At 43.0% G+C, this 26338-nt stretch overlaps 2 non-coding genes across 2 annotated transcripts; one reads left to right on the top strand and one right to left on the bottom strand.

Annotated features, from left to right (window-relative positions):
- The first annotated feature begins 1875 nt into the window (after window positions 1-1875).
- LOC112798816 (small nucleolar RNA R71) lies at window positions 1876-1983 on the top strand. The gene has a single exon (XR_003200413.1). It is a non-coding gene; the product is annotated as a small nucleolar RNA R71 (small nucleolar RNA).
- A 24011-nt stretch (window positions 1984-25994) lies between these two features.
- On the bottom strand, window positions 25995-26102 carry LOC112798572 (small nucleolar RNA R71). The gene has a single exon (XR_003200180.1). It is a non-coding gene; the product is annotated as a small nucleolar RNA R71 (small nucleolar RNA).
- Window positions 26103-26338: the final 236 nt, after the last annotated feature.

Here is a 26338-nt window from a genome sequence, read left to right as displayed (position 1 = left end):
TGCTGTTTTTCTTCCTATTTTTCATTCTGTTTTTGCTTTTTCAGTTAATTTTGTGACTTCTCATGATCATCAACCTACAAAAAAGATAAAATAACAAAAGAAAATAATTAAATATAAAACATTGGGTTGCCTCCCAACAAGCGCTTCTTTATTGTCACTAGCTTGACAGAGGACTCTCATGGAGCCTCAGAAATGCTCAGAACCGTGTTGGAACTTCCCAACACCAAACTTAGAGTTTGAATGTGGGGGTTCAACACCAAACTTAGAGTTTGGTTGTGGCCTCCCAACACCAAACTTAGAGTTTGACTGTGGGGGCTCTGTTTGGCTCTGTTTTGAGAGAAGCTCTTCATGCTTCCTCTCCATGATGACAGAGGGATATCCTTGGGCCTTAAACACCAAGGATTCTTCATTCACTTGAATGATCAACTCTCCTCTATCAACATCAATCACAGCCCTTGCTGTGGCTAGGAAGGGTCTGCCAAGGATGATGGATTCATCCATGCACTTCCCTGTCTCTAGGACTATGAAATCAGTAGGGATGTAATGGTCTTCAACTTTAACCAGAACATCCTCTACAAGTCCATGGGCTTGTTTTCTTGAGTTGTCTGCCATCTCTAGTGAGATCTTTGCAGCTTGCACCTCTAAGATCCCTAATTTCTCCATTACAGAGAGGGGCATGAGGTTTACACTTGACCCTAAGTCACACAAGGCCTTCTTGAAGGTCATGGTGCCTATGGTACAATGTATAGAAAACTTCCCAGGATCCTGCCTCTTTTGAGGTAGTTTCTGCCTAGACAAGTCATTCAGTTCTTTGGTGAGCAAAGGGGATTCATCCTCCCAAGTCTCATTTCCAAATAACTTGTCATTTAGCTTCATGATTGCTCCAAGGTATTTAGCAACTTGCTCCTCAGTGACATACTCATCCTCTTCAGAGGAAGAATACTCATCAGAGCTCATGAATGGCAGAAGTAAGTCCAATGGAATCTCTATGGTCTCAATTTGAGCCTCAGATTCCCATGGTTCCTCATTGGGGAACTCATTGGAGGCCAGTGGACGCCCAGTGAGGCCTTCTTCAGTGGCGTTTACTGCCTCTTCTCCCTCCCAGGATTCGGCCAAGTTGATGGCTTTGCACTCTCCTTTTGGATTTTCTTCTGTATTGCTTGGGAGAGTACTTGGAGGGAGTTCAGTAATTTTCTTGCTCAGCTGACCCACTTGTCCTTCCAAATTTCTGATGGAGGACCTTGTTTCAGTCATGAAACTTTGAGTGGTTTTGATCAGATCAGAGACCATGGTAGCTAAGTCAGAGGTATTCTGCTTAGAGCTCTCTGTCTGTTGCTGAGAAGATGATGGAAAAGGCTTGCTATTGCTAAACCTGTTTCTTCCACCATTATTGTTATTGAAACCTTGTTGAGGTCTCTGTTGATCCTTCCATGAAAGATTTGGATGATTCCTCCATGAAGGATTATAGGTGTTTCCATAGGGTTCTCCCATGTAATTCACCTCTTTCATTGAAGGGTTCTCAGGATCATAAGCTTCTTCCTCAGATGAAGCTTCTTTAGTACTGCTTGGTGCATTTTGCATTCCAGACAGACTTTGAGAAATCATATTGACTTGTTGAGTCAATATTTTGTTCTGAGCCAATATGGCATTCAGAGTGTCAATCTCAAGAACTCCTTTCTTCTGACTAGTCCCATTGTTCACAGGATTCCTTTCAGAAGTGTACATGAATTGGTTATTTGCAACCATTTCAATCATTTCTTGAGCTTCAGTAGGCGTCTTCTTCAGATGAAGAGATCCTCCAGAAGAGCTATCCAAAGACATCTTGGACAGTTCAGAGAGACCATCATAGAAAATACCTATGATGCTCCATTCAGAAAGCATATCAGTGGGACACTTTCTGATTAATTGTTTGTATCTTTCCCAAGCTTCATAGAGGGATTCTCCTTCCTTCTGTCTGAAGGTTTGGACTTCCACTCTAAGCTTACTCAATTTTTGAGGTGGAAAGAACTTTGCCAAGAAAGCATTGACTAGCTTTTCCCAAGAGTCCAGGCTTTCTTTAAGTTGAGAGTCCAACCATGCTCTAGCTCTGTCTCTTACAGCAAAAGGGAATAGCATCAGTCTGTAGACCTCAGGGTCAACCCCATTAGTCTTGACAGTGTCACAGATTTGCAAGAATTCAGCTAAAAACTGATGAGGATCTTCCAATGGAAGTCCATGGAACTTGCAATTCTGTTGCATTAGAGAAACTAATTGAGGCTTAAGCTCAAAGTTGTTTGCTCCAGTGGTAGGGATAGAGATGCTTCTCCCATAGAAATCGGGAGTAGGTGCAGTGAAGTCACCAAGCACCTTCCTTGCATTGTTGGCATTGTTGTTTTCGGCTGCCATGTGTTCTTCTTCTTTGAAGAATTCGGTCAGGTCCTCTAAAGAGAGTTGTGCTTTGGCTTCTCTTAGCTTTTGCTTCAAGGTCCTTTCAGGTTCAGGATCAACCTCAACAAGAATGCCTTTGTCTTTGCTCCTGCTCATAAGAAAGAGAAGGGAACAAGAAAATGTGGAATCCTCTATGTCACAGTATAGAGATTCCTTTAGGTGTCAGAGGAAAAGAAGAGTAGAAGACAGAAGTAGAAAATTCGAACTTATCAGAGAAGATGGAGTTCGAATTTTGCATTAAGGAATAGTATTAGTCCATAAATGGAAGGATGTGAGAAGGAGGGAAGTAATTTTCGAAAATTAAGTGAAAAATTTTGAAAACATTTTTGAAAAACATTACTTAATTTTCGAAAATGAAAATGGAAAAGAAATCAAGTGATTTTTGAAAAAGATTTCGAAATTAGAAATCAAAAGGATTTGATTGAAAACTATTTTGAAAAAGATGTGGTTAAGAAGATATGATTGATTTTAAAAAATGTGATTGAGAGGATATGATTTGAAAAACATTTTTAAAAAGATTTGATTTGAAAATTAAAAACTTGACTAACAAGAAAAGATATGATTCAAACATTAAACCTTTCTCAACAGAAAAGGCAACATACTTGAAATGTTGAATCAAATCATTAATTGATAGTAAGTATCTTAAAAATGGAAAGAAATTGGTTTTGAAAAAGATTTGATTGGAAAATTGATTTGAAAAAGATTTGATTTGGAAAAGATTTTGAAAACTTAGAAAAAATTTGATTTGAAAACAAAATCTTCCCCTCTAGCCATCCTGGCGTTAAACGCCCAGAATGGTATCCATTCTGGCGTTTAACGCCCAAAATGCTACCCTTTTGGGCGTTAAACGCCCAACCAGGTACCCTGGCTGGCGTTTAAACGCCAGTCTGTCCTTCTTCACTGGGCGTTTTGAACGCCCAGCTTTTTCTGTATAATTCCTCTGCTGTATGTTCTGAATCTTCAATTCTCTGTATTATTGACTTGAAAAGACACAAATTTAAAATATTTTTGGATTTTTAATAATAAGGACAAACCAAAATGCAACAAGAATCAAATAACAATGCATGCAAGACACCAAACTTAGCAGTTTGTATACTACTGACACTAACAAAATGAAAATGCATATGAGACACACAAAACAATCAAGTCAAATTGAATTCAAAGATCAGAGCAAGTAAATCATCAAGAACATCTTGAAGATCACTTGGACACATGCATGCAATTGACACCAAACTTATGATGATACACTAGACTCAAACAAGAAATATTTTTGGATTTTATGATTTTGTAAATTTTTTTGTTTTTCGAAAATTAAGTGGAAAAAGGTATCAAAATTCTTAATGAGAATTCCAGGAATCAGTGCAATGCTAGTCTAAGACTCCGGTCCAGGAATTAGACATGGCTTCACAGCCAGCCAAGCTCTCAAAGAAAGCTTCGGTCCAAACCACTAGACATGGCCAAAGGCCAGCCAAGCCTTAGCAGATCACTGCTCCAAAAGCAAGATTTGATAAAAATCAACAAGCTCTTGTGGTGATAAGTTGAAACCTCGGTCCAATGAGATTAGACATGGCTTCTCAGCCAGCCAGACTTCAACAAATCATCATGAAACTCTAGAATTCATCTTCAAGAATTTCGAAAAAAATAAATACCTAATCTAAGCAACAAGATGAACCGTCAGTTGTCCAAACTTGAACAATCCCTGGCAATAACGCCAAAAATTTGGTGTTGTTGCCGGATCTTGGCACTGATGTTACCAAAAGCTTGCTCAAAACTTGAACAATCCCCGGCAACGGTGCCAAAAACTTGGTATGCGAAATTGTGAACAATACTTTTTCACAACTCTCATAATCCCCGGTCATGAACCCCAAAAACTTGGTAGCTCAATACCATGGCATTACACAACTTCGCACAACTAACCAGCAAGTGCACTGGGTCGTCCAAGTAATAAACCTTACGCGAGTAAGGGTTGATCCCACGGAGATTGTTAGTATTGAAGCAAGCTATGGTCATCTTGTAAATCTTAGTCAGGCAAACTCAAATGTATATGATGATGAACGAAAATAACACAAAGGTAAAGATAGAGATACTTATGTAATTCATTGGTAGGAACTTCAGATAAGCGCATGAAGATGCCTTCCCTTCCGTCTCTCTGCTTTCCTACTGTCTTCATCCAATCCTTCTTACTCCTTTCCATGGCAAGCTTAAGCAAGGGTTTCACCATTGTCAGTGGCTACCTCCCATCCTCTCAATGAAAGCGATTGCATATGCTCTGTCACAGCATAGCGGAATTCATCTGTCGGTTCTCAATCAGGCCGGAATAGAATCCAGTGATTCTTTTACGTCTGTCACTAACGCCCCGCCCTCAGGAGTTTGAAGCACGTCACAGTCATTCAATCATTGAATCCTACTCAGAATACCACAGACAAGGTTAGACCTTCCGGATTCTCTTGAATGCCGCCATCAGTTCTCGCCTATACCACGAAGACTCTGATCTCACAGAATGGTTGGCTCGTTTGTCAGACGAGCACTCGGTTGTCAGGCGATCAACCATGCATCGTGCAATCAGGAATCCAAGAGATATTCACTATGGCCTTGATTGCTTGTAGAACAAGAGTGGTTGTCAGTCACTTTGTTCATGGGTGAGAATGATGATGAGTGTCACGGATCATCACATTCATCAAGTTGAAGAACAAGTGATATCTTGGATAAAGAACAAGCGGAATTGAATGGAAGAACAATAGTAATTGCATTAATACTCGAGGTACAGCAGAGCTCCACACCTTAATCTATGATGTGTAGAAACTCTACCGTTGAAAATACATAAGCATGAGGTCTAGGCATGGCCGAATGGCCAGCCTCCCAATGATCTAAGAACTAAAATGTCCAAAGATGATCTAGAGATCTAAAGTGATCAAAATATTTCAAAAGATTTCTAATACAATAGTCAAAGGTCCTACTTATAGAAAAACTAGTAGCCTCAGGTGTACAGAGATGAGTAAATGACATAAAAATCCACTTCTGGGCCCACTTGGTGTGTGCTTGGGCTGAGCAATGAAGCATTTTTCGTGCAGAGACTCTTCTTGGAGTTAAACGCCAGCTTTAGTGCCAGTTTGGGCGTTTAACTCCCATTTGGGTGCCAGTTCCAGCGTTTAACGCTGGGATTTCTTGAGGTGACTTTGAACGCCGGTTTGGGCCATCAAATCTTGGGCAAAGTATAGACTATCATATATTGCTGGAAAGCCCAGGATGTCTACTTTCCAACGCCATTGAGAGCGCGCCAATTGGGCTTCTATAGCTCCAGAAAATCCACTTCAAGTGCAGGGAGGTCAGAATCCAACAGCATCTGCAGTCCTTTTTGGTCTCTGAATCAGATTTTTGCTCAGGTCCCTCAATTTCAGCCAGAAAATACCTGAAATCACAGAAAAACACACAAACTCATAGTAAAGTCCAGAAAAGTGAATTTTAACTAAAAACTAATAAAAATATACTAAAAACTAACTAGATCATACTAAAAACATACTAAAAACAATGCCAAAAAGTATACAAATTATCCGCTCATCAAGTACCAGACAGGTCTCAGCCGGTACTGCCGGTCAAAATTCCACTGCGCGCTTTTACGCAGAAAACTATGTCTTCTGACTGGGAAAAATTCACTGAATCCAGATATCATATTTAAATCATCAAATTCCAATTGCCAAATCTTTCAACCATATTCGCTCCTACTTAAGTCATTATTTAATTAATTTCAGTTAGACCGGGTATTACATTCTACCCTCCTAACAGAAATTTTCGCCCTCGAAAATTCCATCTATCACTACGAGTACGCGAGCAAAGTCTTCCTTTACATCAAATGCATAACAGTTCTAAGTTCCTTTTATTCTGTGCGCTTCCGTTGCCACGCTCTGATTTCTCTATTCCTGAGGGCCTCAGTCGTTCGTTCAACGCCGACCAACAGCCTCGTTCCTTACTTTTACCGTCTCATCAACTCACACCCTATTAAATCTCAAATCATGTCATAAATAATATTGTCATCATCGTTAATCATAGCCATCATCCCACATCACTATAATCAATCAAAGCTTTCTTCGTTTTTAGAATTCAATGAGCTTGGACTAACAAGCTGACAAACTCTTAAGAATCCGCTTTCCTTTACTAATCTATAAAAGCTTTCGAGACACATCTCTTTTGTTGAAGTTACTCAGATCAAAAAAATCATTTTCAAAAACATAACCAAATACTCCTTCAAATTCTTGGGAAAATTTTCAACAGCACCTCCCCAAAAATTGGAGTTTACCACCCGTCACGGGTTCCCTCAAACCAATCTCAGTACCGCATCAGCATTGCAATTTAAAGGTTTCCAAACGATTTCTCTGAAACTGATCATTACAAATCTTGATCTAAATCCAAGGTCACCATGACCAAACATCATAGCACTCATCTCTCGAACACGACAACTTGCACTCAATCATCATCTAAATCCGACTATGCATCAATGATAATTTCCTCATGCATTTCAGAACCATTAAGGCTCACAGCCGCAATTAATTCCAATTATCGAGAATCAGTATCTGTATAAGCTCACTAAACTTTTAAGTACTCAAAGCATAAAGCATTTCTAATCATACCCCACTTTTCCTTATTATTACCATACTATGCTAACGCTTTTAGCAAGCTTCCGCTATGCCATTTTGATTTCTCATCAAGTATTAGCTCCATCACTTATTTCCTCAAGTACCCAACCACAACTTAGCATGACTGGCATTTCAAATCAACGTTTCTAAATCCATCATTTAGGACCATTTCTTATCTATTTAAATCAAAGGAACTAAAAGTCACAGGTTCAATCCGTTTTACCAAAAATCTAGAAATTAACCAACTATATAACAAACACAACACATCATTCTCAACAGAAAATCATTTACATCACAGGTATTTATCCATTTGTATTAAGGCAAATCCTTACTCGGACCATCCGGTTTGCTTCTCAGTCTAATATTAAGCTTGACATTCCCAGTTTTACTGTACAGGCGGTATTATAAAATCACACACTGCCATTTAAGCCTGATTATTGCAATTACCTCAATCTTACTGCCGCAATCGGCCCGCATCCTGACTCTCTCCTTGTTGGCAATTTCTTGATACATGCCCTGGTAACCCGCACTTGTAACATACGCCTAACCCCAATCGGCATGGCCTATTTGGGTGATGACTTCCACACCTCCGATAGCTCAAAACATCAGAAGCAGCCGCTGCCCGTTTTCCCTTACCGTTTTTTTGGGACTCCTCACTCGTCGCAAGGTCATTTCGCCTTTGAGGAAAACGTGTGGGTATCCTCTTCTCTTAAACTCTTGACCCCTTGTTGGGTATTCTTGATTGTGCTCCCTGCGGTGGGACTCCCGACGGTCATTCTTTGCCTCAACAGCCTTCCTCACACATTCTTCAGCAATACGGCTCTTGTTCACAAGTTCAGAGAAGACCCTAATCTCCATCGGTCCAACGGAGCTCAGGATTTCACTTCGAAGTCCTCCCTCATACTTAATACACTTCCATTCCTCAAAGTCTCCCGGAGCTCCCTGACACATGCGGGAAAACCTGAATAGCTCCTCAAATTTGTCTGTATACTCAGATACGGACATAGCACCTTGCTTCAGCTGCAGTAACTCCAATTCCTTGGCTGTTCTGGCGGAATTCGGAAAGTACTTCTTATAGAATTCCACCTGGAAGGCATCCCAAGTGATAGGATCATTCCCCTGTTGCAGGAGACGTCGAGCCCCTTGCCACCAATGTGATGCTTCCCCCATGAGTAGATAGGTAGCAAATTCAACACGCTACTCTTTAGGCACCAACTGCGCTTGCAGTGCTTGCTCCATGGCCTGAAACCAAGTATCAGCTTCAGTCAGATTGGTGGTTCCCTTGAACTTAGGTGGATTAACCTTTAAGAAAGTTGTTAGTGTCATCGGGCCCCGAGCTTCCCTTCTGCCATTGCCATTATTGTTTATCTGTTGCCCAAGAGCCTCCGCAGTGGCTTGCATAGCAGCAGCCATATTCTCCAACGCCGCCATAAGGTTTACCGGGTTATTCGGGTTGACTTCCGGTTCCTGCGTGCTAGTACGATCTCTCTCACGTCCCCGACCAGGTCCACGAGGCGCCATCTGGTTCCTATACACACCAAACAATCGATATCAAGTTGATCAGTCTCAATATCAGAAGTATAGTGCTTCAAAGTACCAAAGGTACACTCATGGACTTCATGCTAGACGTATCAGTTAGATACCCTAACTAGCACTGGCACAGACTCAGAGTATGCATTGAAGCATAAGCAGTTCCATCCCTCAGGCTCACGAGGACGAACTGCTCTGATACCATAATGTAACACCCTAATATGCAAATCCTTATGCTCGAGTCATAAGTCAATGATATTACGGTGGTACAACTCACGGGTGGATTTTTTTAATATATAAATATAGGTAATTTCGAAACGAGTATTAATCGAGAAGCCTGAAAAGAGTAGAAACAAAATCGCGAAGACGTATCACTCACGTTTCGACAATGAAAAGTTAAACTGTGAAGCCGAAAACGATATACGAACAAGGCATAAAGGAGATTAAGAGATAGATAACGGATATATATATATATATATATATATATATATATATATATATATATATATATATATAACATAAGTAATAGCCACTAGTCGTGACCCGCAAAGTTTAGGCCGGCTAGGGTACAGTATGAAAGTAGTTGACAACAGTATATCCTAATCTCTCTCAAAGGAAACATAAGAGCCTCTATAGGCAAGTTCCAAAAGAGTTCAATACATAATATAATCTTTTCAAAACAAAGGTGGAGAGATTCTAAGCAAAACACAAGGTAGAGAAAATAAATATCTTCGCCGTCTCTCAGACGAACCGCAGCTCACTTCTGAGCACCTGAACCTGTATCTGAAAAACAAGAGATATATACGGAATGAGAACCCCGGGCCCATGGGTTCCCAGTACGGTAAAAGTGCTAAATATATACAATGCACTGCAATAAAAACTCACTAAGCATCCTAAACTTCTTCACCAAATATCCAGCCTAGATTCTCACTAATCCATGAATAGGCAATTGTTGTAAGGGAATACTAAATCTAGTTCATGTTACGCATGTTTCCCAACTCGCTGACTCTTCCACGAATCAGACCCAGAATCATAAGCAAACCATCACCAGTTGTTCTGCCTCAGCAACTCTATATCAATACATCATACCCTCGCCTGGAGCTAGTGAAATCACATCACTGCGTCTACCCAGGGGGCTCAAATTATCTCATTCAAAAAATCATCATCATCAATCACATCACCAATGCATCTCATCAAGAACAGCCCCCAACATCCACCGACACCAGCATGAGGGGCCTCTCAGTTGTACAAACACAAGCAATACAGGCAAGTAATACACAAATAAGGTACAAGTAGAACAAGTAGCACATAATCAGGTAACATAGCATATATGATGTAGGAATCCAAAATAAATAGGCAAACCCAAACAATTCAAACATATGCAAATGATGTATGCCTGCCCTATGGCTGATGATATCATCTGTCGGTTATATAGCCAACCCGACATGTCCTGGTAGCTAACCATTGGACAGAAACATCCCTTGCGGAGCAAGTAGGTTTGAGCTACAACCCCCTTGCTACTACCCGCTCAACCCAGAGCTAGTGGAACAACCACTACTGCGGCTACTACCCAGGCGGGTGTTTAAAAGCTTAACCTGGAGCGAGTGGATTCACCACTACTGCCGCTACTACCCAGGCGTCACAATCTCTGACCTGGAGCAAGTGGGACGAACCACAACCCTTGCTACTGCCCAGGTATCTCAAGCATTGACCTGGAGCAAGCGGGACGAACCACAACCCTTGCTACTGCCCAGGTATCTCAAACATATATTCATTCAATCTCAATTCATATTATCAATCCTCATTGTTATCAAATCTCAAACATTAACCTGGAGCAAGTGGGACGAACCACAATCCTTACTACTACCCAGGTATCAGAGCTACATTCATTCAAAACTCCATAATTAACTCATTTATCATAAACATCCTTTTCCGTCTCATACCCGGAGCAAGTGGACAATGCCACTGCCTACTACCCGGGGTTACACATCACATTTCAACATTTTCCATTATTATCCATTTAACACATTCATTCATTAATCATATATGTATTTATTCTCAGCCATAATCAGTAATGGATTTGCCGTAACCCGACAATAACTCAGTCATCCGGCTCACGGTTCAATCAAGAACCAGCCATTTATCAATAAATATAGCTCTTCGACTCATGGCATACACGGTACTTCCACCGTCATCCTCCATATCTCATATAATCATCGTTGATCATCATTGATCATAACTCTTCCCCTTGCTTCACTCGCAAGTTACCACATCCCCTAGCTCCTTTCTCATTGTTAGGCATATCATAATGATTTAATACATAAGGGGTGAGATCGGAGGCTTAGAAGTATGAGATTTGGCTTTTAAAACTCAAAAATCAACTTTGGCATGAAAGCAGGACCACGCGTACGCGTACTCCACGCGCACGCGTGGATGCCCACAAAGCTCATCGACGCGTATGCGTCATACACATGGACGCGCGGATTGAAACACAGCCAGACGACGCGTAAGCGTCAGCCACGCGTACGCGTGGGTGCATTTGTGCCCCAGGCACAAAACTGGCACAACTCTGGCACAACTCTCGGGAAAATGGCTGGGCATTGGGTGCAGCGCATCGATGCGCACGCGCACACCACGCGCACGTGTGGATGGTTACTTCTGGAAGAACGACGCGTACGCGCCAAGTGCGCCTACGCGTGGAGGGTCATTCTGCTAAAAATTTTCTAAGTTAAAAGCTGCAGAATTCACAGATTCAACCCCCAATCTTCCGACGGACATAACTTTCTCATTTTAAATCGTTTTTCGCCCGTTCCTCGAACGGCATGGACATCCCGGATCCAATTTCACTTCTAAATAAGTTTGGCACAAAACGAAGATCCAGAATCCAAGTTATGTCCCATCGAAGTATGCCCAAAAACCATGTTTTTATACAAAACCACAAGGTGCCCTTTTCTAAACAAGCCATTTTCAACCCTTTTTAAAATCAACCAAAACATGCTAGTTTCAACCCTTTTTGAAATCAATCAAGATATACCAAAATCAACATCAAGCCTCCTCAACTCATACATTAATGCTTTGCCACGATTCACAAAACCGCCATATAACCATTTTTACCCATTTCAAACAAATGGCTAAATTACAAACACATTAACATGTCATACATCTTTCCTCATCCCAATTTCCAACAATAATATTTCCAATCAATCATCATTACACATAATCAATATTGTACTCACTGTCACATGGTTTCACCCACAAATCAACCTTAATCATTTCTCAAATATATATCACAACATACATATCTCTTATGCACCATCATGCCATCAAGGCATTAATAATCATGATCACATATATGACCACATAACATACCTCAACCAAAACCAAACATACCTCAACCATACAATTTCACCCAAAATTACCAATTTCCGCACTTCTACTCCTTAAACCTCATCATTCAATAACCAACTCAATCATTCATATATTCATTATCTAAAATTCATCCAATCACTTGTGTCATCATACAATGCAAACATCAACTTACCTTCCTTACCTCTTACCGGCCTCCGGCCCAAAATTTACGGCCTCTGGCCCAATTTCACAATTTAAATGCATAAACCACAAATCAATACTCATTACCCAATACATCAAATTTTCAATACACCAAACATACAAGGCCACACAATTCTCAATCCAATCATTAATTTCACATTACATACCAACTATGCATATTAGCACCAACCATTTACACAATCCAAACTTAATCCTAGGGGCATCTAGCCTAGGAATTCTCATCACACCACACGGTACTTAAATGAAACTTAAACCGTACCTCTTGTAGCCAAACCAATTGAGCCTCTTCTTTAGAAGTCTCCACCAACCTTAGTCCCAAGCCTCACTAAAGTTCCTCAAGCAACACCAATCTCCCAATTGTGCACCAAGATCATCAAATGCACTAACATAACCAATATCACATACATACATCAACCTAGGGCTCATAAAAATGACAAATTACAAGGGTTTGAGCACTTCTTACCTCAGCCCATATGAAGTAGGGATAGAACCCACTTGGAATCTGTTCATACCCTGACCGAGCTCCCCAAACTCGGGAAGGTCATAGAAGGTCCGACCTCGTCCCAAGGCCCACGCCTGAGGTCGGACCTCGGACAAATAAGCTAAGAAGGCCCATCAAAAGGAACGAAGCCCAAAACCTAAAGGCCGAAAAGGCCTAGGAAAGGCGGTTCCGCAAAGATAGGGATAAAAACTCCCAAAAGATAAGATAAGATAAGAATATCTTATCCAGGGAAGATCACAGCCAACTACTATAAATACACTGGAGCACCCAGGTATAACTCATACTCTAATTCTACTCGATATCTGCTTGGACCCATGCTAACTTAAGCATCGGAGTGTCATTGCAGGTACAACCACCAGCCGCTCGGCACATCAAGCTCGGGTCACGGTACCCTCACCTCGGGTCTTGCCAGACGACCGAGCTACACGTTTCAGGTAACCCTCGGAACATTGGCGCCGTTGCCGGGGACCTGGAAGTCATCCCTCTACCATGGCGGACGACCCCCCCAACAATGACCGCGCGGCATCAGAACAAGAGGAGGAAGTTGACACCGGAGAACGACCGGACAGCCCTCTATCACCACGCACTCCAGGAGGAAACAAACAGAATCGCCCAAAGACGTCACTCCCAAACAAAGATCTACGAAATCCCGAAAAAGAAAAGAGCTCGGAAATTCTAGAAGCAGTCCGGGCACAACAAAACCGACTAAAACAACTCGAAGAGGACATAAAGAAGCAAAAAGAAACTGAACAAGATCTGAGAAGGGAAGCTCGCAAGCGCAGAGAATTAGAAGAAAAACTGCGGAAAATAGAAGCCAACCTGAAAGATCGGTCAGACCGCGGCCCCACCCCCGAAGGCAACCATGATCCCTTCACGCAAGAGATCATGAAGGAGAAGGTACCGCGAAACTTTAAACCACCCGATATGGATCTCTACGACGGCACCACCGACCCAAGTCACCACCTCAGCAACTTCAGAAGCAGAATGTACCTAGTCGACGCCTCCGACGCGATTCGGTGCAAAGCCTTCCCCACCACTCTCACCAAATCAGCCATGAAGTGGTTCGACAACCTGCCACCTAGATCAATCACCAGCTTCGAAGACCTAACCAAAAAATTCCTAAAAAGATTCTCCATTCAAAAGGACAAAGCAAAACATGCCCCCAGTCTACTCGGGATCAAACAGGGTAACCAAGAAACTCTCCGAGAGTACATGGAGCGATTCAACAAATCCTGCCTGGACATACAACACTTGCCCACTGAAGCAGCCATCATGGGACTAGCAAACGGCCTAAAAGAGGGACCGTTTAGCCAATCCCTATCCAAACGATACCCGACCTCCCTATACGAGGTGCAGGAACGGGCAGAAAAATATATCAACATGGAGGAAACCTCCCAGCTAAGAGATTCTTCTAGGAAGGAATCAACCTACCCGTTCCGAGATCGAGATCGGGAACAGAAGAAGAAAGAAGAATCCAACTCGGACAAGCCACGGAAGTATCATAGCTACACTCCCCTCCGAGTTTCCCTGGTAGACATCTACAGAGAAGTATACCACACCGAAAAAATCCCACCGCCCCGACCTCTAAAACACAAGAGAGCAGGGAGAGATCGGTCCGAATACTGTGAATACCACAAGCTCTACGGTCATCCTACTAACGACTGCCACGACCTAAAAAATGTTATAGAAAAGCTAGCCAGAGAAGGAAAACTCAACAGATACATAGCAGAGAAGGGAGAAGAGACCAAAAAGAGAAGGAGGGGAGATAACGAAGATCGGGCTGAGCAAACCCCACGAACCCCTGAAAGACACGTGCACATGATAAATGGAGGTTTTGCAAGCGGAGGAACATCCAGATCCTCGCGAAAGAGACACCTCAAAGAAGTCTATCATGTCCGAGAAGACAGTCCCCTGCCCGAATTGCCTACCATCTCATTTACCCGAGAAGATGCTCAAGGGATAATACCCGGGCACGACGATCCAATGGTGGTCACCATTATCCTAGCAAACGCCAACCTACATCGAACCCTGATTGACCAGGGAAGCTCAGCAGATATCCTGTTCAAAACGGCCTTCGACAAACTCGGACTTGAAGAAAAAGAGCTAAAGGCCTATCCCACCGACTTATTTGGACTAGGGGACACCCCGATCCATCCCTTAGGATACATCTCGCTACATACTACCTTTGGAAGAGGCGAGCAATCTAGAACATTAAGCATCGACTACATTATAGTCGACGTCACTTCAGCATACAATGCCCTCATTGGGCGACCAACCCTAAACAGACTAGCAGCTATAGTCTCAACCCCACACCTCTGTATGAAGTTCCCTACCACAAAGGGAATCGCTACCCTAAAAGGCGACCAAAAACTAGCGCGGCGATGCTACAACGAAAGCCTGAGCCTAAAAGGGAAAGAGGTTAATACAATAGAACTCGGACGAGTTCAAACCCGAGAAGACCTCCGGCCACAACCAGAGGGAGAAACCGAAAAAATCCAAATCGGGAACACACTTGAAAAAATAACAAACGTAGGAGCAAACCTCGAAGCAGGCCTAAAGGAGGAACTCATAACCCTCTTAAAGGAAAATTCCGACCTCTTCGCCTGGAAAGCCTCCGACATGCCAGGCATAAGCCCCGACCTGATGTGCCATAAGCTATCAGTATACCCGGGGTCCAGACCTGTCCAACAAAGACGCCGGAAACTCGGGCCTGAGCGCATGCAAGCAATAGAAGAACAAGTACAAGCATTAATAGAGGCAGGGTTCATTCGGGAAGTAAAATACCCCCTATGGCTCGCAAACGTGGTCCTGGTAAAAAAGCCCAACGGAAAATGGAGGATGTGCGTCGATTACACGGATCTCAACAAAGCCTGCCCCAAGGACCCATATCCACTACCAAACATCGACGCCTTAGTAGACGCAGCCTCAGGCTATAGATATCTCTCCTTCATGGACGCATACTCGGGATACAATCAAATCCCGATGTACGGACCCGACCAAGAAAAGACCTCGTTCATAACCCCAAGGGCAAACTACTGCTACGTAGTAATGCCCTTCAGGCTGAAGAACGCAGGGGCAACCTACCAGAGGCTAATGAACAAAGTGTTCTCAGAGCACATCGGACTACAACTAGAGGTGTACGTCGACGACATGCTGGTGAAGACACATGAAGACGGAAACTTGCTGACCGACCTCACCAGTGTCTTCGGCACCCTCAGAAAACACAACATGAGACTCAACCCGACAAAGTGCACCTTCGCCGCAGAAGCCGGAAAATTCTTAGGCTTCATGTTGACTCAAAGGGGCATCGAAGCAAACCCGGACAAATGCCAAGCGATACTCAATATGAAAAGCCCGACCTGTGTCAAAGAAGTACAACAGCTGAATGGAAGGCTGGCCGCCCTATCAAGATTTTTGGCAGGATCAGCGATAAAATCGCTACCTCTCTACTCACTCCTAAAGAAAGGGAAACCCTTCTCATGGACCCCGGAGTGCGAAAAAGCCTTTCAAGAATTCAAGGAATTCCTCGGGCGGCCACCAATCCTAACCCGACCTTTAAAAGGGGAAGAGCTCGTATTATACCTCTCGGTCGGACATCGGGCAGTCGCTTCAGCATTAATACGGGAAAATGACCAAGGACAACACCCCGTATACTTTGTGAGCAAGGCACTGCAAGGGGCCGAATTAAACTATCAGAAAATAGAAAAATTCGCCTACGCCCTAATATTCACAGCTCGGAGGCTCCATCCCTACTTTCAAGCCCACACGATCAAAGTCCGGACAAACCAACCCATGAGACACATCCTGCAAAAAACAGACCTGGCAGGACGAATACTGCAATGGGCGGTGGAACTGTCCGAGTTCGACCTCCACTATGAAGCCCGGACTGCCATAAAATCTCAGTACCTAGCCGACTTCATCGCAGAATATACTGAGACCCCTGGAACCCCACTCTCATGGAATCTGTATGTCGACGGGTCCTCAAACAAAACAGGAAGCGGAGCCGGGGTTATACTCGAAAGCGACCAAGGAACACGGATAGAACTATCCCTAAAATTCGAGTTCCAGGCTTCGAACAACCAAGCCGAATACGAGGCCCTACTAGCAGGTCTAAAGCTAGCCGAAGAGGTCGGAGCCCAGAGAATCACGATCTTCAGCGACTCCCAGGTCATCACATCTCAAATAAATGGAAGCTACCAGGCCAAAGACCCAACTATGAAAAAATACCTGGATCAAACACAGGCACAATTACGCCACTTTTCAGAAATACAAATCCAGCACATACCTCGGGAACAAAACGCCCGGGCAGACGCCCTCTCAAAGCTCGCCAGCACCAAGCCCGGAGGCAACAACAGAAGTCTCCTCCAGGAAACTTTACAATCCCCCTCCGTGCTAAGAGAGGAAGAAACGCTGAATATATCCAACCAACAGCAAGGATGGATGACCCCCATACTCAGCTACCTGAAGTCGGGAACTCTTCCCGCCGAAAGAAAAGAAGCTAAAAGACTCACGAAAGATGCCCAGAATTATACACTAATTCACGGTGTATTATACAGAAGAGGATTCACAAATCCCCTCCTCCGGTGCGTCCCGACCTCAGAAACAAATAACGTCCTCGAAGAAGTCCACGGAGGCATGTGTGGGAACCATCTCGGAGCTCGGGCATTATCTAAAAAGGTAGTCCGAGCCGGCTTCTACTGGCCGACCTTGCAGAAAGACGCAACGGAATTCGTGAAAATATGCCCCCCTGCCAAAAACACGCCAATTTTCACAAGGCACCGCCCGAAGACCTTATCAGCATCACTGCGCCATGGCCCTTCGCAAAATGGGGACTCGACCTACTCGGCCCGTTTCCACAAGGACCGGGGCAAGTCAAATACCTCATTATAGGGGTCGACTACTTCACAAAGTGGATCGAAGCTGAACCCTTAGCCACTATTACGGCTCAGAAAAACCGTAAATTCCTATACAAAAACATTGTCACGAGGTTCGGAGTCCCCTACTCCATCACAACAGACAATGGAACACAGTTCACGGACACAAGTTTTCAGAACTTGGTAGCCGAACTAAAAATCAAACAGCAATTCACATCGGTCGAGCACCCATAAGCCAATGGACAAGCAGAAGCTGCAAATAAAGTCATCTTGGCCGGGTTAAAAAGAAGACTCCAAGAGGCCAAAGGGGCATGGGCCGAAGAACTCCCCCAGGTACTATGGGCATATCGGACAACCCCGCACTCCACAACGGGAGAATCCCCATTCCGACTAGCTTACGGGATGGAGGCAATGATTCCTATCGAAATAGATGAAGGGTCGCCCAGAGTCATCTTCTACAACGAAGGAGGCAACCCTCAGGCACAAAGGGAAGAACTCGACCTCCTCCCCGAGGTCCGAGAAAGAGCCCGAATCCGCGAGGAAGCCTTAAAACGGCGAACGGCCCTCAGATACAATCAAAAGGTAATAAAGCGAAGTTTCTCCATTCACGACCTGATTCTAATCCGAAATGACATCGGAACACAAAAGTCGGGAGAAGGAAAGCTAGCCGTAAATTGGAAAGGGCCCTACAAGGTAACAAAAGTCTTAGGGACAGGCTACTACAAAATATCCGACCTAGAAGGCAATAAACTGCCCAGGACCTGGCACGCCTGTAATCTAAGACGGTACTACAGCTAGAAAAACTTAACCCGAGGTGTACTCTTTTTCCCTACAAGGGTTTTTTAATGAGACACCCGGTTAAGTAGGATACCCGACCTGAAGGGTAAACACTTTGTAAATATTCTTTCTTTTTTTAATACTAATCAAATTTCTCTATTTTTTCTTCCCCATGATGAAGCAAATCCTAGAAAGTACCCCACCAAGGCGCATTAATTTATGCTCGGCAAAACGCAAAAAATCATTTGCCAAGAGACCATACAAGGTCGGCAAAGATAAAGCGACGAGGTTCAAATTAATGTGAGAAGTTATAAAGTAACCCTGAAATGGCTCAAAAGGCCAAATAAAAAAGAGGTTACAAAAATAACTTAAAAAGGCCGACCAAACGACGAAGTCGGACCCAACAAAGGGAAAGTTATAAAGTAACTCTGAAATGGCTCGAAAAGCCAAAGAGATTACAGAAATAACTCAAAAGAACCGACCAACGACAAAGTCGGACCTAACAAAAAGGAGGTACTCGAGCACCCGACGCCCGAGAAGAAGCTCGGACCCAAGAAAGAAGCCTTAAAACGGCAAGAACCAAGATTTCGAAAAACGCTTACTAAAAAGTTGCTTTACAAAAGCAACTAAAAAGTACAAAGCGAAAGAACGAAATCGAAGGAAAACGCTGGCTAAAAAGTTGTTACCCGAAAACAACTAAAAAGCACAAAAGCGGAAACAAAAGCTCAAAACGCTGGCTAAAAAGTTGTTACCCGAAAACAACTAAAAAGCACAAAAGCGGAAACAAAAGGTCAAAACGCTGGCTAAAAAGTTGTTACCCGAAAACAACTAAAAAGCACAAAAGCGGAAACAAAAGGTCAACACGCTGGCTAAAAGGTTGTTACCCGAAAACAACTAAAAAGCACAAAAGCGGAAACAAAAGGTCAACACGCTGGCTAAAAAGTTGTTACCCGAAAACAACTAAAAAGCACAAAAGCGGAAACAAAAGGTCAAAACGCTGGCTAAAAAGTTGTTACCCGAAAACAACTAAAAAGCATAAAAGCGGGACAAAAAGTCAAAACGCGAGCACCACATAAATAAAGCTAAAAAGTTACTACAAGTAGCTAAAAAGCAAAAAGGTGTCCAAAAGCGTTCACAGTAACCATCCAAAAACAAAAGAGCCCAAAGGTCGGGCAAAACACCAAAAATTACAGAGGGTCAAGGTCCTTTCCGGACTCCACATCAACAGAAGGCTGCGGGGCAAACATAGAAATCGGGACTGCATCGACAGCAACGTCACCCGGGTTTGAAACCCCCACGCCAGATCCATCCCCGGCCAAAGAGGAAGTCGGGTTCTCAACAGGAACTTCGAGGTTGGACGCCGGAACCTCATCCTCGTTTGGAGCAGGAACAATCTTTCCCTCCACAACGACGTTATCCGTACTGAACAAGCTCAGATCTAGGTCGGGAGCAAGAACCCGGACCTGAGCCTTCAGATTTTCAAACATGGCATCCATACCCTTGGCCACGTGACCTTCCAGCTCATAAAATTTGTCCTGCGCAGATTGCAGCTCCTCCTTTGTCTCCACAAGCTCGGCATATAGCCGAGTATAATTCTCTGTAGCCGCCTTCGCCATCTCCTCAGATGTCTTCGCTGACGCCACAGCCGCAGTAGCCCTAGCTTTCTCTTTCTCCAAAGAGGCCTCCAGCTCAGTAATCCTGGCAGCCTTCAGTTGACTAACCTTATCAAGCTCGGACTGAGCCTTCTCAAGTCGGGAGCTGGTCGCACCAATGGGGGACTTCTTGAACTCCCGGGCAATAGCGGCATGAAGACTGGCCATCCGGACACAGCTCCGCGCCATATACTGAAAATGATGCTCCATAGACGCATCATCAGTAGAAATAAAGGTCTGAGGAAGGATATGCTGCTCAATCCAACCTAGAGCATCAAAGTCCTTATCATTGAAACTGGCAAGCTCCTGAGAGGTCTTTTGCTTCTTAGGAGGAGGACCCGAGAACGGAGGAGGAGAAGAAGTAGCAGAGGTCGGAGGATCCTGGCTTACAGCTCGGAACTGAGGAGTCGGAATAGTCTTCGACCGAGTCTGAACACCAACGGTAGTCTTCTGCGGAGAGGATCGGACAGAAGCATCCCCGGCCTCGAGATTTCGAGCAGCCACCGACTTCTTCGTCCGACGAAGAAATTTCATGGAATCCGCCTGAGAAGACATCTCTGCAAGAAATAAAAGGGATTACCACAACAGAAATTCCACCAAAAATAAAGCAAAACACAAAGGAAAGGTCGGAATCTCAAAGAGGCCGGGAACTACCTAACTCGGAACGGAGAAGGCTTGGATCTCCCAACATTTTCTTCGTGTCCAAGTGAGGTGCCCGACCCCATAAACTGCTTACCACACCCACAAAAGCCTGCTCTACCTCATCTAGACTCTCAAACGTATACTTAACAGACACTACATTCTCCTGCCAACAAAGAGGAAAAGAAGGCTCCCCACTCTCATCTAGAAAGAAAGGTCGGACGTCCCCAGTAGCCCGGACCTTGAAGTAATAGTTCTTAAAATCGTGAAAAGACTCATCATACAGGGTACAGAACTTCCTCCCCTGGTTTGCCCTAAAAGAGACCCAAGACACCTTCCCCCCACCCGAACCCGGCTTCGTCAACACAAACAAATAGGAAAAAAGAGAAATAGAGGGAGGGACACCCAAAAACTGGCACAAAAGTTGGAACAGCTTTAAAAATGCCCAGGAATTTGGATGGAGCTGCGTAGGGGCAAGGTTACAGGACCACAACACCTCGGACTCCAGGTCGGTAAAAGGAAGTCGGACACCCAGCTTAGAGAAAAAACAATCATAAGCGTAAAAGAAGAGCTTCTCGGAACTGTCTAAAGGCGGGAAGCAAACTCTCTCCTCAGAATCCGGGGCTACTAACTCATAATCCCTCTCAGACTCCCTATCCTCACATATGCTACATTGCCTAGGAAACCTAGCTAAATACTCAGAATCTACCACGGAAGGGACTCTTAAAGGAACAGGATCTACCCAACCAAGACCACTCGGAATCTTGGTCGACATTGCTTGAAGAACCTTTCGAGACATAAAAATCTTGCCTACAAAGAAGAATACAACAGCAAGGCAAAAATCACGTAAAGGGAGACAGCAAAAACCCATTCAGCAAAACGAGAAAACAAAGTTCTTTTAGAAAGAAAATGCAGCAACCCGAAAACAAAATACCAAAAGAAAAGAGCCCCCCCCCCCACATACAAGCAACCAAAGCAATGGCGGCGCCTCTTTTCGGGGCAACCCAGGCATAGAAGAAAAAGAAAACAGAAGCATATATGCGCAAAGAAAATGAAGACAAGAACAAACCTGGAAGAAAGGAAGAAGACGACGAGCTCCGATGCAAGGAAAACGGAAACGGCGGCGAGGAGGAAACCCCGGAAAAACGCACAGAAAGAATCGGAGAAAGAAGAACAAAGAAGGAGCGGCGCTCGAAGGAGAGATGGCGAAAACTCAGAAAAATGGAAAGGGAACAGAATAAACGAAGAAAATGAGGAAAGGGGCAAATAAATAACGCCTTCACAAAGCCCGAACGGAAATCGAGGAGAAACGGTAAAAAGCAATAAAATCTGAAACGGCCGTTTTCAAAATTTGAAAAAACTACTATGCCCGAGCTCGACCTCTCAAAGAGGACGAACTCGGGCAGGGGCACTGTTCATACCCTGACCGAGCTCCCCAAACTCGGGAAGGTCATAGAAGGTCCGACCTCGTCCCAAGGCCCACGCCTGAGGTCGGACCTCGGACAAATAAGCTAAGAAGGCCCATCAAAAGGAACGAAGCCCAAAACCTAAAGGCCGAAAAGGCCTAGGAAAGGCGGTTCCGCAAAGATAGGGATAAAAACTCCCAAAAGATAAGATAAGATAAGAATATCTTATCCAGGGAAGATCACAGCCAACTACTATAAATACACTGGAGCACCCAGGTATAACTCATACTCTAATTCTACTCGATATCTGCTTGGACCCATGCTAACTTAAGCATCGGAGTGTCATTGCAGGTACAACCACCAGCCGCTCGGCACATCAAGCTCGGGTCACGGTACCCTCACCTCGGGTCTTGCCAGACGACCGAGCTACACGTTTCAGGTAACCCTCGGAACAGAATCCATGTTGGAGTATTCCTAAACACCCAAAATCACAAGATTTCAACACTAACTACCCAAAAACGTATAACAGTGGGGAATTTCGAAAACTGGGCAGAGATGAATAGAATACTCACCACAAAACTTAGATAGAATTGTAGAGGATGAAAAGAGCGACGCGTGGCCACAAACGGCTCGTCAATCGGAGCTCCGTAGCTCAAGTTATGGTGATTTGAAGATCAAAGAGAGTTAGGTTTTCTCTCTTCTCTTCTCTCTTCTCTATTTCAGCGCCCCAACCTCTCTTTTAGGGTAAAATGAGCTGAAATGCTCATAACTAATGTTTATATATGTTGGGTCTTGGGCCCACTTAGGCCCAGTTCACTTATTTTTGTCCGTTGGCCCAATTTTGGACCAAAACCTTTAAGATTAGCGCTCTAAATCACACTTCAAATATTTCTACCTCCCCAAATCATAATTCCTCATTTTCTTAATCCTATTTACTCATAATCAATTTTCTCAGCTGCAGTACCAGACAGGTCTCAGCCGGTACTGCCGGTCAAAATTCCACTGCGCGCTTTTACGCAGAAAATTATGTCTTCTGACTGGGAAAAATTCACTGAATCCAGATATCATATTTAAATCATCAAATTCCAATTGCCAAATCTTTCAACCATATTCGCTCCTACTTAAGTCATTATTTAATTAATTTCGGTTAGACCGGGTATTATAGAACGAGTGCCTGACAACCACTTCTGTTCTACTAGCAAACAAGGCTTGAATGTTTATCTCTTGGATCCCTTGATCGAAATCTTCATGGTATAAGCTAGAATTGATGGCGGCATTCAAGAGAATCCGGAAGGTCTAAATCTTGTCTGTGGTATTCTGAGTAGGATTCAATGATTGGATGACTGTGATGAGCTTCAAACTCCTGAAGGCTTGGCGTTAGTTACAGACGCAAAAGAATCACTGGATTCTATTCCAACCTGATTGAGAACCGACAGATAATTAACCGTGCCGTGACAGGGTGCGTAGAACATTTTCACTGAGAGGATGGGAGGTAGCCACTGACAACGGTGAAACCCTACATACAGCTTGCCATGGAAAGGAGTAAGAAGGATTGGATGAAGACAGTAGGAAAGCAGAGAGACGGAAGGGACAAAGCATCTCCATTCGCTTATCTGAAGTTCTCACCAATGAATTACATAAGTATCTCTATCTTTATGCTTTATTCATATATCATCCATAACCATTTGAATCTGCCTGACTAAGATTTACAAGGTGACCATAGCTTGCTTCATACCAACAATCTCCATGGGATCGACCCTTACTCGCGTAAGGTTTATTACTTGGACGACCCAGTACACTTGCTGGTTAGTTGTGCGAAGTTGTAATAAATAGTTGAGATTGCAATTGAGCGTACCATGTTGATGGCGCCATTGATGATCACAATTTCGCCCACCAAGTTTTTGGCGCCGTTGCCGGGGATTGTTCGAGTTTGGACAACTAACGGTCTATCTTGTTGCTTAGATTAGGTATTTTTCTTCAGAGTTCTTAAGAATGAATTCTAGTGTTTCAAGGTGATGTTCTTATCATCACCAAAGCTGATTGATTCTCATCAATTTAGCTCTTGAATGCAATGTCCTGCTGAAGCTTGGCTAGCCATGTCTAATTCCTTTAGACTGAAGCTTTAGACTAACATTGCATGATTCCTGGAATTCTCATTAAGAATTTTGATATCTTTATTTTCTTTTCCACTTAATTTTCAAAAAAATCAAAAAAAAATTACAAAATCATAAAAACCAAAAATATTTTATGTTTCCTATTGAGACACTAGTCTCATATTAAGTTTGGTGTCAATTGCATGTTTCTGTTCTTCTTGCATTCATGCATGTGTCTTCATTAATCTTCAAGTTGTTCTTGATGATTTCATTGCTCTGATCTTTGAATTCTATTGACTTGAGTGTTTTGTGTTTCTCATGTGTATTCTCATTTTGTTAGTGTCAGTGGTATACAAACTGCTAAGTTTGGTGTCTTGCATGCATTGTTTATTTGATTTTAGTTGCATTTTAATTATTCCTCATTATTAAAAATCCAAAAATATTTTTAATTTGTGTCTTTTCAAGTCAATAATACAGAGGATTGAAGATTCAGAATATTCAGCAGAGGAATTACACAGAAAAAGTTGGGCGTTCAAAACGCCCAGTAAGGAAGGCAAACTGGCGTATAAACGCCAGCCAGGGTGCCTGGCTGGGCGTTTAACGCCCAAAAGGGTAGTGGTTTGGGCGTTAAACGCCAGAATGTGCACCATTCTGGGTGTTTAACGCCAGGATGGCACAAGAGGGAAGATTTTGTTTTCAAATCAAATTTTTTTAGTTTTCAAAATCTTTTCAAAATCAAATCTTTTTTAAATCAAATCTTTTTCAAAATCAATTTCTTTCCATTTTCAAAAATACTTGCTATCAATTAATGATTTGATTCAACATTTCAAGTATGTTGCCTTTTCTGTTGAGAAAGGTTTAAATGTTTGAATCATATCTTTTCTTGTTAGCCAAGTCATTAATTTTTAAAATCAAATCTTTTTAAATTATTTTTCAAATCATATTTTCTCAATCACATCTTTTTAAAACCATAACTTTTCAATCATATCTTCCTAATCACATCTTTTTCAAAATAGTTTTCAATCATATCTTTTTAATTTCTTATTTCAAAATCTTTTTCAAAAATCACCTGATTTATTTTCCACCCTTGGTTTTCGAAAATCAATTAGTATTTTTCAAAATGTTTTTAAAATATTTTTAATTAATTTTCAAAAATTTCTTCCCCTCTTCTCACATCCTTCCATTTATGCACTAACACTCATCCTCAATGCATAATTTGAACTCCATCTTTCATTGATAAGTTCGAATTTTCTACCCCTTCCTTCCATTTTTCTTTTCCTCTGACACCTTAAGGAATCTCTATACTGCGACATAGAGGATTCCATATTTCCTTGTTTTCTTCTCTTTCATATGAGCAGGAGCAAAGACAAAAGCATTCTTGTTGAGGCTGACCCTGAACCTGAAAGGACCTTAAAGCGAAAGCTAAGAGAAGCTAAGGCACAATTCTCTGTAGAGAACCTAACAGAAATCTTCAAAGAAGAAGAACCCATGGCAGTCGAAAACAACAACAATGCCAACAATGCAAGGAAGGTGCTGGGTGACTTTACTGCACCTACTCCCGACTTCTATGGGAGAAGCATCTCTATCCCTGCCATTGGAGCAAACAACTTTGAGCTTAAGCCTCAATTAGTTTCTCTAATGCAACAGAATTGCAAGTTCCATGGACTTCCATTGGAAGATCCTCATCAGTTTTTAGCTGAATTCTTGCAAATCTGTGACACTGTCAAGACTAATGGGGTTGACCCTGAGGTCTACAGACTTATGCTATTCCCTTTTGCTGTAAGAGACAAAGCTAGAATATGGTTGGACTCACAACCTAAAGAAAGCCTGAACTCTTGGGAAAAGCTAGTCAATGCCTTCTTGGCAAAGTTCTTTCCACCTCAAAAATTGAGTAAGCTTAGAGTGGAAGTCCAAACCTTCAGACAGAAGGAAGGAGAATCCCTCTTTGAAGCTTGGGAAAGATACAAACAATTAATCAGAAAGTGTCCCTCTAATATGCTTTCTGAATGGAGCATCATAGGTATTTTCTATGATGGTCTGTCTGAACTGTCCAAGATGTGTTTGGATAGCTCTGTTGGAGGATCTCTTCATCTGAAGAAGACGCCTACAGAAGCTCAAGAACTAATTGAAATGGTTGCAAATAGCCAATTCATGTACACTTCTGAAAGGAATCCTGTGAACAATGGAACAAATCAGAAGAAAGGAGTTATTGAGATTGATACTCTGAATGCCATATT

The sequence above is a fragment of the Arachis hypogaea genome, chromosome 4 (assembly GCF_003086295.3).
Source record: "Arachis hypogaea cultivar Tifrunner chromosome 4, arahy.Tifrunner.gnm2.J5K5, whole genome shotgun sequence".
NCBI classification, from domain to species: Eukaryota; Viridiplantae; Streptophyta; class Magnoliopsida; order Fabales; family Fabaceae; genus Arachis; species Arachis hypogaea.
The sequence above is the reverse complement of the archived record's forward strand: the minus strand, read 5'-3'. Positions and strand labels throughout refer to the sequence as shown.